Raw genomic sequence first — 20,394 nt, 5'->3', positions numbered from 1 at the left:
CTGAATCGAAGATAAATCAGTCCTTAAAGCTGTTAGATAGATGTTCCTTTGGCCTGACTCTGATGTTGGGTCCATCACTGTCTAAACAGCTCCCGTGTGCTGACTTTGGTTGCCCTTGTGGCCGTGACTCACCATGTCTTGCAGTTGGCCACGGCATTATGGAAATTTCTGAGTCTGAAGCTCGTGATGTCCCATAGGCTGTTGACCAGGTTTCCTGTGGTCTAGACAGTGGCCTGAGGGAGAATAAGTTGAGTTAGTATCTCTTCCTTGAGCCATAGTATGTAAATATTGGATTGCTTTTTGAAACAGTCTCAAATACCTTCAATGTGTTTGTGCATAGCTAACATCTCAAGAGGTCATACCCCTCACTGGGTGTTGGATTTATACTTATTGTTTAGTAAGGTAAATTTTGGAAAGGATTTCATAAAATATAATACTTTGAACTGTACTATCTTTAATTTTTCTATAGCAATCATTTTATAAGTATTATTATCACTCAGACAAATTAGTTGAAAAATTTATAAGATGAAAAAATTTTCTAATATTCACAGTGGTAATTTTCTTTTATTTAAAATATAATATTGCTTCATGACATCTTTCTATTTATTTACAAATCCATTTACACTTATGGTTGCATTCCAAGAAAACCAAATTTTGGTTTAAAATGAACAATCATATTAGAGCTGAAATACGCACTTTATAAAATCATCAACTTTAAATTTCCTTACTTGCTTTAACAATCAATTTGTTATAGTTTTATTTAAGCAAATCCTTTTAAGGAATATGTAAGCTATCTAAATCAAAGTCTAGTTGAATTTCATCAATGTTTCTAAGTGAAAAAAAACAAATTAGTCTCTGCTCTTTAGTAGGGTAGAGTTTTCATAGGGAAGTGGATAGATAGATAATGTACAAGTAGACATATTTAAATCAGTTTTATAATTTTTGTTTTTTCTTATTACTGTGAGATCATGTGAACTACATAATAGATCTCTGTTTTCTTAATTAAGGTATCAATATATTCTCCTCAATTTTTATTGCTATAAATTACTGTTAAGTGTTTCTTGTTTCCCAGAACTTGAAAGAGAAGGCAGTGAAAATTCCTGTATGCAGTCAGGGAATTCCCCTCCTACCTCCTTTTGCCTGGGAAGTACCAGGAAGAAATCTTTACTTAATTTTAAGGACCACACCTTTTTTTCCCCAGGAATCCTGTGTATTCTTTAGAGACCCTGGTATTAGAATCAGCCTGGAAGCAGGTAGAAAACTTCAGTGAATCACTCCACCAGCCAAAGCATTGTTGTTTATGGGTCTCAGATGCTGCAAGCTTACCATTTGATTAGTGTAGTATGTAGGAAGTGGATCAGACCGAGAGTCCTGGTACTGTCAAATGGAGTCCTCTATGTAGTCTTAAAAGGAAAAACTAAAATTTATTGACTTTCAGATTACAGATGATCAGAGATATTAAACTGGTTTCATTCAAACACATGGTCCCAAGGAATTCAGTAGTGAATTCCCAAAGGCTCTAAGGTATAGAGATTCATCCTTTCATTTTATTTCCTGTATATTCCAAGTCTTCACATGTTATTTGTCTAGGAGAAAGGTTTACTTGATCTAATCCTCATAATTACTTTATTTATAATTGTAATTTATGGAGCTATGGAATAGCAAAACATCTTTTTTAAAATTTCTTGCTTAGAGTTATAATATCTATTCTTTGTGTTTATCAGTCTCCAGATTAGAAGTTTTTCTGCAAAGCTTTATGAGGTACTGTGTACCTACTAATCTTTTCACATTTCTATAGTCACTACATAATATTTTTTTTTACCTTGGGAAACATTGTGATAGTTATAATATTTAAGAGCAGAGGAAGTTGCTCTCAACTTTATGAGGTAAAGTGTTTGCAATTAACAGTTTTGTTTCTTTCCTATTTCCGTGAAACAAGGCAATTAGTCATAGCTGTTTTCATAACCCCAGGACACAATTCAAGCTTCAGCAGGTTTTCATCTTCCCCACGCATTATTAATCTACTGGCTAGATCGCTAAATATTTGATCATCTAGTTTGTGGTTTCCCTTCTTGCTTCTGGGAAATTGAATACAATATTACAATATCGTAATGAAGTTTAATTGATTTGAACTGATGAAGTCTAATTGATTATAAGTTGAGTCTGTTCAAGGGTGAATATAACTTTGCTCTATGAGTACACCACCAGTAAAACTGCACATTATGTTCAACCACAAGAATGGAATCCTAAGTAGAATAAGTATGTATAATATGTCAAAATATACTCTACTGTCATGTATATCTAAAAATAACAAGTAAAATTTTATAGGTATCAAATAATTAAAATCACATTTTTAAATTTGTCACATATATTATAATCAGTGGAATGTGCATATAGAAGTAGTAACTGAATCACTTTGTAATAAATACAGTTATTTTGATAGACCTTCTCGATTGCATTACTTTTAACCCACCCATGATTGTATATTGATATCAAGAGCAACATTACTTAAGAAATATCATCTATACCTGTACTTTATTTCTATTTGAGATTTGAACATGAGATCCAACTTGATGATCCCATGTCAATACAAGACCTTTTAGGAGTCTTGGCAAAGGGTGGAAGTACTTTGTAGAAGAAATGTGAATGGTTTGAGGACAGAAGGTTGACACTTGTGGTTTTTCAAAGCAAAACCACAAATCCACTGATACTTTTCCATCAAAAGGTGCAGCCATGCCATTTTCCCTTGACTTTGGATGAGATGACTGCCACAACAAAATATAGCAGAGCAATATTTTGCTTCCGAGGCTGTTATAATATGTCATGAAATTCTACCTTTTTATTGAAGCATGATCCTGAGAACTTAGCTCAATTAGGATGTTGTAAAGAAATAACACAAACTGGATAGCTTATGAATAATAGAAATATATTGATCACAGTTGTAGAGTCCATAATCAAAGAAGGGACAGAGTCGGCATTTTGTAAGGATTGTTTTATGATTTATCATTCATGCTTTGTGGCCAAATTCTCACATGACAGAAAGGATGAAAGAGCTCTTTGGTGCCTCTTCTATAAGGGTACATATTCTTTCATGAGAGCTCAATTCTCAAGACCTTGTCATTTTTCAAAGGTTCCATCTCCTAATGCCTTTACCACGAAGGTTAAGATTCAGCCCAAGACACATAGGTTTCCTGATAGTAACCCAGAGCAGAAGCTTCAGTTGGCAGCTCCAGCCAAGCCTGGTCTCTGAACTAAGCCAGTTTGCCAAATACAATTTCAGAAAGATTCCAGATGATTCCAGGGCTCAGTCACTCCCAGACATTGAGGTCTTCCAGTTAGGTATCCAGATATCATGAATAAGGGACAATAAGCCATTCCCGCTGACGCTCTGCATTCCTGACCTACATAATCCATGAACATAATAAGTTGTTCTTTGACACTACTGTTTAGTTTTATGTGTCATGCAATAATTGGTAACTGGAACACATCATCAGCATATGTCAACATAATGAAGATCAGCATCTATTTACCCATTTCAACTTTAAAACTCTGATTTTAAATTTGAGGCATATTTCTCTTGCAAATGTTTTTTTTTTAAAAAAAAAAAACTTTTTTTTCCTTACAACATGATGTAAGTTTCTAAGTAAATAAGTAAAAAGGGTAACTCTTACATGCTGTTTTAATAGCAAATATGTAATGTTAATATGAGAATTGAGTTTCTTAGGGTTTGTTTACTTTCAACACCTAGAAAATAAAAATATTTTGAAAAGTATTTTAATATTCAGTTGTTTTTAAGGAAAGCGACAGGTGATTCTGAATAAACCACTTTTTTTCTACCCTGTGTTTTTAAACTCTTTTTCTAACCCTTATCTCTACCATAAATGATAATCACCTAGTGTGAAAAATGTGAATAATATTAAAATATTAAATGTTAGAATCTGACAGTATTATATTTATTAATATGATATTTGAACAATATAAATAATATCAAAGATTGCCACAGTGAATCAAGCATGTGCATATTTTGACTTTCTGAGAATTTTTATATAGCTGCACACACATTTGCTTTGAATCCATTAATTTTGGATTTGAACTAAGACAGTCCTTAGAAATCATTAATAACAATCCAAAATGAAATTAAATATTGGTATACTTTGAAAGATATTATCTAATGATATAAATTGACATTATTTGAACATTCAATAAGCATAATCCTTTAATTTTCTTGGACATAAAAACTTTTCATTATCAGTGACACTGATGTTTACCTTGAGGAAATGTTTGCAAAGCCACACTTAGAGGATGCACACATGAGACCAAATAGATGTAGCTTTCTCCTTTTATTTGTTTTGACAAATGAACTGAGGCATCTTTCAGTATCACCTTTAGAGTTCAGTTTTTATGTAGGTTTTCAACAGTCATCTTCTAATATAAGAATTGCAAAAGCATTTGTTAAAAAGACAGGACTATCTTTTCTTAGCTGAATATTAACCTCCAAATCCAACATTTGAAAAGTGTGCTCAGAGGGAAAATGGTTATTTATGCATGGAATAGGAAAGAATTGGAATTGCATTAGGTTGTTTGGTCTTCTTCAAAATCTGACTGCTGGCATTAATAAAAAGTCAAATTCTTTTGGAATAATCTATTGTAATAACTCAATTTTAATTATTACAGATTGATTTCTCTTCATGAAATTCAAAATCATCCTAAGTGATTATGTGTATCTCACAACTAATAAATCTTATTGTCCAAAGTAAATTTCATTTTAATTTATCAAAACATTGCTTTCAAAACCATCATTTTTTATTCACCTCTCTACCACTGGAGACAGTGCTACATTTGTCAATGGCAAGAAATACTAAGGAATGTTCTAGCCGTGCCATGTTTCATCAGCCAAGCTCCACTCCAAATAAGTTGAATAAATAGCCACATACCTACCTACTAACATGCATATATATCATGTCTTTGCCAAAATAGACATCACATTACACCACCAATTATATTTAAATGACCAATATATAGAGTATAAAAGCAAAATAGAACAAAAAATAGTACTTTTAAATACAAAGTTTTATAATATTTACATTTTTGTAAGAAAAACAATATGTCGCAGTCTAATAGGTTAAAAAAAAGGTTCTAATACATTTAGCCATATGTTTAACATAGAGACTATGGCAAGTTTTTTTAAGTAATTTTCATCTTTAATCTTCTTCTGGGGGTTTATGAAGAGCAAGGATCTGGTAGAGGGCCAATGAGAATCAGGTGCCAAATGTACATTAACAGTTTTCTCTGTTCTAAGTGCAGATCAAAGTTTTGACTATTCTCATATACTCTGGTATTTGAAAACAATGGACATTATCTATATACTTTTAAATTATGTTGAGCTATTATTAAACTGTTTATAGATTTAAGTCAGATATTTAAAATAATTTCACTTACATTTTAAAACAAAACATGTTGAATTTTCTAAAGATCAATGTTGATAACTATGATGACTATTATAAGTTAGAACAGTAAAACTTGTAAAAATACACGTGAAAGGTAAATAAAGAAATGTATTTAATTAATTTATCATCATGCTCAGTTATACACATTAAAAACAGCAGAATTTGCTGATAGACTATGATTAATCAAATTGTACATTTAGAAGGAAGTCAATTAGGTGTCCACATGAATCATTCTACTTTTTCATCATAATATTGGTGACCAATATACTATTCCTATTTCAACATTCATCAATTTTATGTAGTATTTATTGTTCTTTGCATATAAGATGAGGATACAATTATAATTTCATTCACTTTTCCCCAATTTCCCCAAATTTTACATGAGACATTCTTAATTCCAATTAATCCACTCATTCATTCATCCCATCATTCAAAAACATTTCATGAGCATATACTCTTACTATTGCAGGTTTTTGGTTCATAATGGTTATCAACACAGATTAGGTGCCTTCTCACTTAGAACTTAAATTTCATAGAAAAAAAGATGGTAAAAACAAATGAATAAAGCAATTAGAAAGTAGCAGGACAGAAACAACTTCCTTTGCCATCTTCCAATAGACAATATTGTTGGTACTGTTTTGGGGAAGAGTCAAGCAAAGACTTTTTTAAGAGGTATGATTTGACACAGACCTCTAATTTTAGAAGAATACAGTTAGGTGAAGGCGGAGATTCTAGAGTGCTAGGGGTATAGTGAGCTTCAAGCATGTGGCTATATTCCAAAGTTGGTAAAAATATGGGAAAAAATCTTTGGGAAAAAGAGCTACAGTTTGAGGTTCACAGTCATGTGTTGCTGTGCAATGGGAATATGTACTGAAATGTGCTTTATTAGGCAAACCCATTGTTCTATGAACATCATAGAGTACTTAGGCAAGCCTAAGTGCTATAGTCTATGACACACCCCAGCTATTGGGTAAATACTACAGGACAAATGGCCCATCATAGATGGAAATGTTCCTGTGAGGTTCATGGCTGAATACTGTATTTACACAGAACTCTTGAAACATCACAACAAACATGTCAGTAGGGATTCTGGATACCAAAGTCTAGGTATCAGGTGCAGATTTTTAAGATGGAACTCATCAATGGATGACACTAAATCAACGAGAAAAGCTTAAAACAAGTAAAAAGGAATAGAGAAAATCACATGCTCTAGTCCTTTGAGACTCTGATTTAGAAGTTGGATAGATGGTGAGATGTCAGTAAACCAATCTTGAAAGAAAAGTTCTGCTCTTTCTAACAGTTGAATGAAAATAGGTAACTGAGGTATTCTACAGATGTTTTGCATTTGACTATTCCTGGATTATTTTGTGAGGTCTTGGTGTGTATTCACTCAGAGCCTATTTTCTCTGGTGGTAGAAGAAGGGAAAGATGATTCTCTCCAAGCAATGATCTCCTACTCGTTTTAGATTATAATTGCTCTATTCAGGACTCCCTGGAACCAAAATAATGCTCTGCTTCAAAAATGCCTAGAATTGGTGCAATGCATTAATAGCTTACTTCTGCATTCCAGAACCATGTTTTGGATTTACACATCTTAAAATAAATTTTCTTTATTTCCACAGGATATTGGGAGGGAAGGAGGTAAATACCTATGCTTAATCTGTCACTTTCCACTAGTAGTCTAAATGTTATTTATATAAAATAATTTCCTGTAAAGTACTATACAGTAAAAAATACATATATCCTGCTGTGTAAACTAAGTAGTAATTTCCTCCTGGAAATTGAAATTGAGGATAAGTAATTGAGTAAAATTAACACTTAACTAATATGTTTTCTTTCAAGTTTATTAAATATTTTAGAGCTTTTGAGGCAAGATCAGCTCTTTTAACCTCATAGAATCCCTTTATTATAATCAGAGCTTACTGGAAGTAACTCTCTTGGTTATACTTGGAAATTGTATTTTTGCCTTTCTAATTATACCAAAATAGAAATCATGTTTTCTTAAATTACGTCTCTGAAAAGAGAACACATCCATCCATCTTTACTGAATAAACTGTTTGCTTTTAACATTTTGGATAGAATCCATATCAGTAACCCAGAGTTCTTTTAAAATTGTAGGGAAAACAATCATCAACACAACTACCACAGATGTGGAGATACTGGCTTTAGATAATGCTATTGTTAATAATTAGCTACAGTTCTGTAAGCAAATTCACCTCTCTGTCAAAGGAGTTAATTTAACACTCTTCATGCAATTACTGACAGCATTAGAACCCATGAAATGTGCCACAGCACCAAGCACACAGTAAGCATGCAATCCATACTTGCTGACTCTTTCTAAAAAAAAAAAAATCACATCTTCATGGGTTTCTAGTTGGATTAATTTGTTCATTAGATATTTTCACATTCTGTTGAAAAGAATCTCAGAATATGATATGAAATCCATGTATAAGGCTGATGTTCATTTAAAACCATATATTTTGTTCAGATCTTTTTTCATCTCTTTTCTGGCACTGCCTATCATCAGATGATACACACCATGAAAAGTGAATTGGTTACTGAGCTTTTCCAGCTGTGCAAATTCCATACTTTTAAGGTGCTATGTATAAGGAAAGTATTTTTCGTGGCAGGTAAATACATTCCGTGGGTCTTAACTATCTCCAGGTTGAGTGGCTGTATTTCAAATTGCTTTTGATTGTGACACTAATGAGTGTTTAGCTAGGGAAGCAGGAATAATTCATTACTTTATGACTGGTTCTCTTTGGCCTCTTATTCTTTATGTGAAAAAGGAAAATTTTCCACATGATAGGAGTTGATGTTATACAGCATGAAGCTGGCATGGCAGCCCACAATGTGAACAGAAATATGCCAATTCTCATTTAATCTATTTGTTCAATAGCATTATAGCACAAGCAAGTTATTTTACCTTTCTAAAGTCTCAGTTCCTCATCTGTAAGACTAAATTACAAAAAAGTTGTAGGAAGTCCATCTTATTAGTGAGTGCATTAACAGTTAATTCAACAATAAACACAGAGCAAGCTCACTACAAATGCTATAACTGTTCTTGTTCTCATACATTTTTCTGTTCTATAAAAAAGAACCACTATTCAATTTAAAACTTCATAGATACCTCTCCTGGTTTGTAATTGTCAAAATCCTATATACCATGTTTAGGTATTTTACTGGGTAAGCTATGGCTGTCACACATTAATAGACCAAAAAAAAAAAAAAGATAGTATCTGAGGGAGCTGTAATATCCTGTCATCTTGTAACAGTCAAAAGAAAGAAAGTTTACAGGGGAGAGAAATTAATGTATTTCTTGTATGGTATTTTTGGTTGCTAAGATACCATGTCTACCATGTCTTGTTCTTTTAGGGTTTACTTCTGTGTGAAAGACATATACTTCAAGATCCTCCCAGGAGATAGTATATGAAATGAATTTTGAATCCATTTATGTCTCAAATTACCTTTATTTACCTTCATACTAGATTAATAGTTTGATTGGTATGTGAACTTCCCATGGCTGCTGCTACAAGTTACTACAGACTTAGTGGTTTACTATAATACAAGATCATTTGTATTGACTTGGACACTTTTGCTTTGCAAAAATCTTATCTCAAGTATGTTTTCAAAAGGGTGCCTTTGCTTGAACCCCCCGCCCCCGCCCCACACCCACTATGACATTCATCTAGAATGCTAACACTGAGATTTTTTTTTCAAATTTATGCTTATGTGGATGTGACCCTAAAATGTCATTGATCAGTTTAATTTACTTCTGGTGTGGTCCAGTGCACATGTTGATAATTTTTTTCCTAGGAAAGATAAGAGACCAACCAAGGAACTCATTTTTTCCATTAATTTCTCTATAAACATTCTAGCATTCTTTGTTCTAAGTTTTCTGTTAACTCCATCTAGTAAAATGCCTAGTGTTGCATTACATTGTTGCTTTCTGTTTCCTTCTCTCCCATAGTTCCACACCAGGGGTGGTAGAAGATGAGAAAATACGAAGGTATTAGGCTTATGGAGGAAAATCCATAAAATTAGTCTTAAAACTATACAAACTTATTCCCATAGAATTATCTGTTATGACATTTTTAGCTTCTAGACACCTCCTACATTTCTTTGCTCTTAGCCCCATCCTACATTTTTAAAGGCAACAGCAAATGTCTTCTCCCTCTCCACCTTTCCTCCCATCATCAATATTATATATATATTTTTTCTTATATTTATTTTTCTGTCTCTCTCTCTTATAAGGATCTTTATCTTTGGATACACCCACATAATCCAATATAATCTCCCAGTCTCAAAATTCTTAATATAATATCCCCAAATCCCTTTTACACACAAGGTAGCATGTTCTCAGGTTTCAGGGATTAAGGTGTAGTTATCTGAGAGGGTCATTATTATTTTACCATCCTCTATCCTCTGATCTCCAAAGATTCATGTGTATGCCAAAATGTACTCATCCTTTTCCAAGGTCCCCAGAATCTCAAGCCATAAGCACATCATCACAAGTCCAAAATGACATCTGAATCTCGTCATCAGGAAAAGCCCACATCTCATCCTGTCAATCTCCCAAATAATCTGTGGGCGGGGCTCTCCATATCATATGATCTAAGGCGAAATTCATTTCCATCAGGGAATCCATGAAACCCTGAAATATCTTATGTTCTAAAATTCAAGCATAGGATAATAGTACTAGTTATAATTATTTTTTAGAGTAGACTTGATTTTTAAAAAAGGGAGAGGGGGAATCACAAGTTCTAAACAATTTCAAAATCTTGCTGGACAGATAACCTTTTGTGACTCAGCCCCTGTGCTAGAGATGCTACCTGTTTGCCCCTGGATAGTTTTGTTATCTTGTTTTTTTATCTAAGGAATTTGGAAGATAAACAGCATCCCTTCATTTTGTTCTCTCCCTGTCCCTATTTTAGTCCATGCTGGCAATGAGTATGTTTATGGGCCTAACAGTCTCATGAATCTTGAAAGTGTCCCTTGTGTGTTTCAGGGATTCACTCCATTAGATCAGAGGCTCATCCACTGATCTTTGAGGGATAATGCCATCTCTTATCTTGGCTTCTATTTAGATGGTTGAGGGGATCCATGAGTCACTTGTCTAATCTCTTCAAAGAGACACATGCTTACTTGAATACTCTGCCCTTTTGATCCTTCCAAAGCACTAGTGAAAGGTTTTTCCAGCCACACCCTTGGCTCTCTCTCCAAAATATTCTTTCCTGGCAATGAATCTCCCAATTTTAGTGTCTCTGCAATCTGGATAGGCTGACAATTTCCCAAATCAAGTCCTGTTTCCTTGACAATCCTTTTCTTGGTCTCTGTCTTTGCTCTCAAATTTTATTATAAGCAACAGAGAGAAACAAGGTTCTAATTCAGCATATTGCTTAGAAATCTCCTCAGCTTAGTCTTCAAATTTGTTACATATAAGCTCAGCTTCTCATGTAATTATTGTGTACTATTTCATCTAATTCCTGCCACAATATTGAGGTTCCCTTTTCCTCTAGGTTTCGGTAACATTTTCTTCATTTCTCTCTGAAACCTCCCAGCAGTACCTTTAATTATATTCTCTACCAATATTCAATTTGTGATGCCTTGGATTGTTGAGAGCCACAGCCAAAGGGGCCCCAGCAAACTTCCAGCTGCCAGCTGATTGGCTCCTCTGTGGTGATGCTCATTGGGCTGTTTCCCTGCCCTTTCAGACCATGGAGCTGCTCATTGGGGGACACTTTTGGCTCCGTCCACGTGACCCAGCCAATCAGTCTCAAGAGCAGGAGGAGTGGGGGGTTGAGAGGCTCACCTGAATCCGGTGGTGGCAGTTGGGCTCTGGGGAATTCCTGAAGAGCTTGTGTGGTTCTGTGTGTTCTAAAAATAAAATTCGTTTGTGCTTGATAAGTGGCTCGTGAATTGTGCCCAGCCAGACTGCAGCATTGGATATTCTCTGAAATGGATGAGTAGAGGATGAGTGGGAAATTTCTTCTATCAGGATTGGATAGCAGCACTCCCTGTGCTAATGACCATGTCTTTCTAATGCAGTTTTGTTCTCCTTTGTTTATTATGTGACCTGTATTCAGAGGCTGGTATCTAAATTATCATGAGGATGTAAGGCCTCTTTAAACTTCTTAGAAAATATACTTCTAAATTATTGACAATTTTGTTTATTAGTATGTTTTTCATATCTTTTTCTTTTTACCTGAAGTTCTTTAATTTATTTCTGAAACCTATTATTTTTATTGAAACCTATTTTTTGAACCCTATTATTTAGTTATTTGGTTATGAGCTAATCTCATAATAATAAATCTATTTTCTATTAGTTTACATGTCATTTCTTTCTATTTTTAATTTCTATTTTTTAATTTTTTAAGGTTTCAAGAACTTCTATTAATTTTTTTTTATTTTTCATTTAAATGTTCAATTCTGTTATTTGTTTTGAGCACAATATCCTCTATTTTTTCAGGTTATTATTTGCATATAATTTGTATTTTAAGTTTTTCCTATATCTGTGTTATATATGGTTCTTTTTAACCTACTTTTTTGTTTGCTTTGATATCTTTCATTTGTAAAATTTCCAAAAATATCTGGTGATCCTTAATTGCCTATTTAAAATTTAAAATGTGGCACTAAAATACTCTTTGGAAAGTGTACATGAGTGGAACTTGTTGATTAATGACCTTTATTACCATGATCAGGTAAGGTCCAGCCATTGCATTATAGCAAGTCAAAACCCTTAGTATCAGTTATCCCTTCTGAGTCCACTTATTATCCCCAAAGAAGAGTTTTCTATCTCCTGGTGAACGTGTAGTGAGGGAATGGTAGGCTTTCTTTGCAACACTGTTTTTTCCATATACCTTTGCAAAATCTCAGTCAAAATGCCTCATGTTTAGTGTTCCTGAGGAAGAGCATTTATATCCCTGCATCTCCAGAAGTAAATTCTCTCAAGCTTCTTTTTTTTTTAAATATGTTTTTAAATTGTCCATGGACCTTTATTTTATTTATACGTGATGCTGAGAATTAAGTCCAGTGCTTTACACAGGCAAGAGCTGTACAACTGAGCTATAATACCTGCCTCACTGCCAACTTCTTTTTATCTTTCCTTATATGAATAAAGTTGGTTACTCAGTGGCAGGAAGTTGGAAAGGAATTGGAAACCCAGGTTTCTTATACATATTTTTTAGTTCTTGATCTGATTTTGATCCCATATCATCTATCCTCCTTATGTTCAGACATATCTGACATCTTCAATAGCTGATATTCTTAAGCGCTGGTTAGTTACTAGTGAATAATGTGATATGGTAGATTTTATAAGGCTCATCCTTCAACAACAACAACAAAATACCATTTATTATTCTCCACTTAGTAATTGATAACTTTATTCCAGTATAATAATTTAATGGATATAGCCATTAATTTTGAGGGTTTTGTTGTTATTAATTTATTTCTATAAATATAAATATGTGCTTTAAAAAAAATAAAGAGTAAAGAAGGTTTCACAATGAAACCTAATGTCCCCTGCAGCATTCTTTCTCTGCCTTTTGTCTTCCCCAGAAATTATCTCGTCACCCTGAAATCTCTGCCTCTCTGCCGCTTGCACAATTTTTGTACAATAGGCTTCAAGTTCCATCTTAAAATGTTACTCAAGGAAACCATGTTTTGATTTCCTAGTTTCTGAAATAATGACGTTAACATTTTCATACACTTCCTCCTTCTTTTAATACACTTATTTCTGAGAAAATTGGTCAGTGATTTCACTACTTTTTTGTTATCACAGTTGGTGAAATTGCATTCTGTTCACTACTTGTGCTTCATTTGGTGTGATCAGAATATATGCTGCTTCTGAATATTAAGAAGCAGTAAATGCTGTTTGTTCCTGAATCCAAAGCCTCAACATGGCTACAGGGTAATGCTCCCTAAAATCCTCTGTAGGTTCGGTGTCATTCCAATCAAAATCCCAACACTCTTTATTTTTATTGTCAATTCTAAAATTAATGTGGAAAATAGAGAACTTCAAAGAGCCAAAACAACTTTGAACAAGATGAAAGGAGGAGGAATTGCCAGTAAATTTCAGCTTCCTTTTCTCAGAGTGGATTTTTAATGGGAACTGCCAGTCCTTTACCAGACTCTGTCCCATCCTGTAAGCCATGACTACACTCTGTCCACTAAGTCACAGTCTCAGTCCTGGGAAGGGTGGGGGCCTTCTGTTTAAGTGTTTTATTCCAGCCTCAGAAGTGATGACTCTCATTATTTCTGGTATTACATCTTCTTCAGAGTTTCTTTTTTTCCTCCACCTCGTTGATCCCCCATTACTTAAACGCTTATGTTAAAATTTTTATATTAACATTAAACGGTGCAAACAACCATGCAATTCTGTCTTGTTGTGGTTTTAATATGTTCCCCAAAGTGTGGATGCTGGAAGCAGTCAGCAAAGTAATAATGTTCAGAGTTGGAACTTTTAAAATAAGTGATAATCCTTAAGAAGTATTGGATATTTGCTACGGAATAGGCACATTATCAGAAGAGTGAGATATTTAGAAAAGTGACTTTGGCTCCCTCTTTTTGTTCCTTACATACTATCTTGTCTGTCACGCTGTTTTGATTATGAACACTATTAGATGACACATAAAAATTCCCCTTGCTAAATGCCAGCACCTTGAAATTGGAGTTCCCAGCCTCCAAACCTGTGAGAAATGAATTTCTTTTCTTTATAAATTACCCACTCTGTACTAGTCTCTTCTAGCAGCAAAAATGGATTAAGACCTATCTCCTGGTTGAACTCAATATATATATTACTAAAAACCTGGAAATGAACCAATTATACTACGATGCATCAGGGGCTGAATACATAAGTAACCTAGTACATCTGTAAAATGAAATAGCCATTGTAATAAAAAATGCACTCCTGATCATGTAATTATTTGGGTAAATGTTACGGCATAATTCCAAGTACAAAAAGCCAGACCAAACAAAGAAACAAACAAACAAAATTACCTCCTCTATATATCTTTACATTTATGACATTGTGAAAAAAAGTAATGGTCAGGAATCACAACAGTGATTTCAGAGGCAACTTTTGCAGTACCATTTTGGGGGCAAAGCAAATATTCTGAATTGTGTTTGTGAAAATGATTCCAGGACTGCATTCATTTATCAACTTCATAGAACTGTATAATGAAAAATGGTATATTTCAATATGAATAATATTGAAAAGATATTTTTAGTACCAGGAATTGAACCCAGGGGTGCTTAACCACTGAGCCACATCCCCAGCCCTTTTTATATTTTATTTAGAGACAGGGTCTCACTGAATTGCTAAGTGCCTTGCTAATCTGCTGAGGCTGGCTTTCAACTTGCCATCCCCCTGCCTCAGTCTCCTGAGTTGCTGGGGTTACAAGCATGTGCCTCTGTGCCTGGCTCATTATGAATAACTTTTGCCTCATCAGTACAAACCAAAAAGAAAAAGAATTAATACTGCTTAAATGAAATTATGGGTACAAAGTAATATTTATTACAGAATCTGTGGGTAGCTTTTTATGCATTCAAATTTTGGGGGTGAATGTCACTTGAAGAAGAATATTCCTAACCTGTTTTTATGGATTCTTCAGCAAAAGCTTGAAGTTCTGATTTATTTTAATTTGCTTCATATTGTGTACATGTTCTTCAGTTTGTTTTCTTTCAAGTGAGACTATGTTACTTTATATTTAGCGTTATTGTCATAATCATATTTTCTAAGATTTTATTTCATTCTTTCTTGAAATATCATTTTTACAAAAGTACAGCCTTTATGCCCTTCCCTAGTCTCCACTGGTATTCCAGATCTTCAGAACAAATGTCTTCTTCCTTTTTTATATCAATAGATCCATTATCTCCTGCTTTTCATAGTTTTATTTTATTATCTCTTTTAGTCATTTTGCCAATAAATTTGCCATTATGTTCTCCAAATGATGAAGTCAGCTGAAATTCTTAAGACTTTTAATTATGTTTAATTGGAACTGTACATTGGTTTATAGATGTAGAATGGATATAATATCCCACAGGAAATTAAGAATCCATTTTCTTATTTTCTTCCAATTTCAAGTATTAAAAATGAGATGACTAATATCTAATTGACTCTCATTCTTTGGTAGGTAAATTATATTTTTATTTTGAAAGTTTTCAGTTGATGCTTGAGAGCAATGTGCAGGATGTTAATTTCCATATCTACTTTTGTTGGCTATTCTGGAAGGTTGGTGAAGCCCTTTCACTTGAACACTTCTGCTTTCTGCTCAGGACAATTGCCTGCATAAAGTAAATTAATAGATTTTCCTCTTCTGTTTCATTTAGAGTCCTTGTGATGCCTTGTTTTTTATCTTGTTTGTTTTAATTTATATATTTTCTAGCAGCCTCCATCCTTGAAGTTAATCACTCCTTTCTCACCACCATCATTCTATGAGTTGTTAAGAGTTACCATATTTATGATGAATCATCAAATGCCCTGGATGCAATTTATTGGTCTGTGGGAACAATGTAAATCAAAAAAGGTCATTGAGTTCTTGGGATTTTTGAAATACAGTTCTCAAAAATTCTACAGCTGTTTTATTTCCCAGAACTGAATTTTGGGTTGTAAAACTTATGTTTACATTCATCACTGTGCAGTGCAAGTTAAGGTGAAAAATAAATTGTATCTATACCCATATGTTTGTTGTCTCCATCTTCATATGTAGCTCTAAAATCAACATCTGTATCTCTAAAATCAATATCTACATGAAATATTGCCCTATTTGTAGATCTACAGAAGCAGATTTCAACCAATGGCAATATCATCCCCAGAGTGAATCTGACTACTTTAACTAAATTGGAGGTACACTGGAATCTGGTAGGCAGAGGCCAGAGATGCTGATAAACACCACACTTTCACAGGGCAACCTCTTCCAATAGGGAATTATCCAGTGCAAAATGCCTAGAGTGTGAATCTTGGGAAACCGTAATCTAGAGTCAGGCGTTTTAAAAATGATAGTTGTATTTTCTCCCACTTAAGTATAAGTCACTCCTGTATTCTTGTTTCTGAGCATCCCTCATTATCATTACAATCCATTCCTATTTATACTAAGCTAATGCAAGTTATTTTGATTTACCTCAACAAACAACATATGAACTAAAATGATTCTTCTGTGTTTTATTGTGTCTTAAATAGTGGAATAGTGGCAGGTTGGACTGGGATTTGGCCCAGTAGTAGAGAAGATGCCAGCATGTATAAGCCCCAGGGTTTGATTCCCAGAACCACAATAATCATGGCAGGTGTCTCAGTGTGATTGATACTGTCTTTTCTCCAGTTGCCTTAAGGCTGATATTTGAAAGAATATCAATTTTTAATGGTATTGGGAAAGTAGAATTACATAAAACTTATGTACTTCAATGTATTATTGTTGGTTTTGATTTTGAACATCCTAATATCTTTCTTCATGGTGTAAAAATGGGTTGAAATATATTTTTAAAAAGAAAACTAATAATATAAAAATATAAGAATAAGGCTTTGTATGAAATTTAACATAGTAAAACTCTTCAACTTTCAGAATTTATCATTATCAGCAGCCAAAATGTGTTCTGCATCAGAAAATAATGTCTGATCTGAAGACAATATCTTTCCTAACGAAGGCATTTCTGAAATTTAAACTTTTCAAGTAAGTAAAAATCTTTCACCCATTTTAGTACTTATAAGATGCTTTTACTGTTTGAAGACAAGATCTTCAGGAATAATAAGATAAACACATGGCAGATGGGAAAGATTAGGTGTTTCATCCTGCATGAAAAAAAAAATACTCACATGCTCTTGTACAGATTGTGAAGGAATTTTTGTATGTTTTCTTCAGACTTTACTAATGTAATTTTAGATTGCAGGGTAGAGATATAGCAAGTAAGACATTGGATATAGCAAGTAAGTCAGATATCAGTGGAACAGATTAGTTTTCTGTAAGGCAGGAAAACCAAGGCAAAGTGGTTTCCTGCATTAAGATTGTTTTCCCAATGAAATCTGTGTAAATCTGTGTAAAGTCGATTAAAGAAAAGCCAGAAGAATAAAAATCATTTATTAAAATAATGTGTGTGTGTGTGTGGGGGGGGGGTGTTTATAGCTAAAAGAACCAGAGAAATAAAGTGTGGTTCCAGCATTATATGGTATAAAAAAGTGCTGTTTTATTTTTATTTTAAGATTTGAACTAATTTAATGACATAATGTCTACGGAAATGATTAGTAAGAAAACATAGAGATAGAGATAAGACAGAGAACATTACAAGACCAGGGTTTGTGAGTAGGTAATAGTAAGTAGGTTATAGCAGACAACGGAAGTGGTCAGTCATAGAACATGAAAAAATAATCACAAGACTAGGCAAAAATGCCAAAAATGGACTCAGAGGTAAGTAAATGTTTTAGTCCATTTCCAGTTGCTTTATCAAAATTCCCCAAACTACATAACTTATGAAGAAATGTAGTTTATTCAGCTCACAGTTCTGGAGGCACAGAAGTTCAGAATCAAGTGCCTGCATCTCATTAAGGCTTCTTGCTGCAGGATGACATGGTAGATGAAGCCATGTGACATAAGTGCCTGTAAGATCAAGGAAAAGGTATGTTTGAAGAGAGAAAAGGACAAAGTGAGCAGCTATTGAGAGAAATAATCCTTTGTTTTGATAATTAATCCAGTCTCATGAGAAATCATTTAATCCCTGTGAAAGGTACAGCCTTGCAACATTAGCAATTAGAGTAATTATTTTAAAAAGTATAATTAATATGCTAAGATAAGATATAAAATTGTATCACATAAAATGCCTAAATACAGTGATACAAGGCAAAAAAAAATGTAGGATAGGAAAACAACAGAAGTCCAATGCAATAATAGGGTATAGTTACTTACATGGTAGATACCTACTCAATAGTATCAATAATCATTTTAAATGTGAACAGTCTAAGTATCAGAATAGACAAAAAGTAAGGCTTAACTATATATTGCCAATAAGAAATCCATTAAAGGACTGGAGAAAACACCATAATAACAATAATCAAAAAGAAGCTGAAATAACTATATAAATTTCGGTCTAAGCAGACTTTGGAAAAAAGGAAATGTAGTTAGTTGTAAAGAATAGCACTGAATCATAACAAAGCGGTAATTTTTTCAAGGTAATAAATAATCTTTAACATATGTACATTTAACAACTGAGTACAAAACTGTCTGTATAACCAGGAGCAATAAACAATCCACTGATACTGTTGGAGACTATCTTACTCTGTTCAGGTAGCTGAGTTATTTCTGGAGGCAGGGAAGTCATTGAGAAAGGTGTTCATAGATTCACTGGTAAGGACCAGTTTCCTGGTTCCTACATGGTCATTTTTGCAGTGTCCTCACATGGGACATAATAGGGATGTCTATTTCCTAAGGGGAAAAATGCATTCATGGAGGCTGTGACCTCATCACCTAATTGTCTCTCAAAGCCCCACCTAAATTTACCTTCACTGTGAGTATCAGGTTTCAACACCAGGACTGAGGGGTTAACAGAAACATTGAATCTAGAGAAGAGGTTTTAACAGCCTTGTGTTTTTTGCTTGATAAGATCAGACAGGCAGAAAATCAACACAAGGATAATTGACTTCAATAACAATATTAATCAGCTTGGTCTAATTTATAACATACTCCATTCAAAAACAGGAGAATATACATTCTTTTCAAGTTCACAAAGAACTTTTACCAAGATAGACCACTATTTAAGGCAAGAGAATGGAAACCCTTACCACAATGGGGTTAATTAGAAACTAAAAGGCAAATGAAAATTTCTGTAATATTTAGAGATTGAACAATTTACTTATAGGTAATAGATAAATGAAATAAATTTCAGGTGATATTCAGGTGGGATTCTATATCATGTACAACCAGAAGAATGAGAAATTGTACGCCATCTGTATATCTATATATCAAAGTGCATTCTACTGCTATGTATAACTAATTAGAACAAATTTTAAAAAACTAAAAAAAAAATCTAACCTGAAAAAATACAATCAAAATACAATTTAAAATTTCTGTAAAGCTGTGAAAAAAGTGCTTAGAAGATAATGTATAGCACTGATGTATAAAACTAAAAAGAGAAATATCTGAAGTTTGTAATTCAAGGTTCTAAGTTTAGCAAGTAAGAGAAGAGCAAATTAACTCTAAATATCACAGAAGAAATGAAATAATAAAAATTAGAGCAAAAATCAATAAAATGGAAAAAAGATACTAATAGGGAAAATCAATGAAATCATTGATTTTGAAGTCTTGAAAAGATCAATAACATTAACAAAACCATAGTCAAAGTAACTAAGATTAAAAAAAAAGGAACAAGTTGTCAGCATCAGAAATGAAAATTTGATCATAACTAGTGATTCCGAGGACATTAAAGGGGCAATGAAGGAACACTATAAATAACACCCCAATTACAAGTGTGATCCTGTGGAGTTCACAGTGAAGTAAAATGATTGCATTGAGTGACCTCATGTTGCATTATGACTCCATCTTTTACTGTGGATGTTTCTCTAAAGATAGATCTTGTAAAGAAAGAGGGTACAGAGAAATTTAAAATAGCATGTGCTATACACAGCCAATTACTTACCACAATTCTGCAACCAGAACTTATCCAAGGAAATTATGATACTATCTAGGAAGGAAAGTTAGACATTAATAGGAGAAGAACATCTCGTATTTTTATAGTTAAATTTCCTGCTTGCTGACACTTACAGCTGCTTGCTGATCACCAGAAGATAGGAATCCAGTGGCTTGTTAACTTGGCTGGCTCATGACTTATACTACTCTTTAAGTTAGTTGTCCTTTATTTTACTGAGACAGCAGATACCTTATTTAATTTGACTCATTTCTTGATAATTACTAAATTTTGAAGAAGAAAATTACTAAAATTTGAAGAAGAAAAAAATAGCCTGAGG

Source organism: Urocitellus parryii, chromosome 2, assembly GCF_045843805.1.
Source record: "Urocitellus parryii isolate mUroPar1 chromosome 2, mUroPar1.hap1, whole genome shotgun sequence".
Classification (NCBI taxonomy): Eukaryota; Metazoa; Chordata; class Mammalia; order Rodentia; family Sciuridae; genus Urocitellus; species Urocitellus parryii.
The sequence above is the reverse complement of the archived record's forward strand: the minus strand, read 5'-3'. Positions refer to the sequence as shown.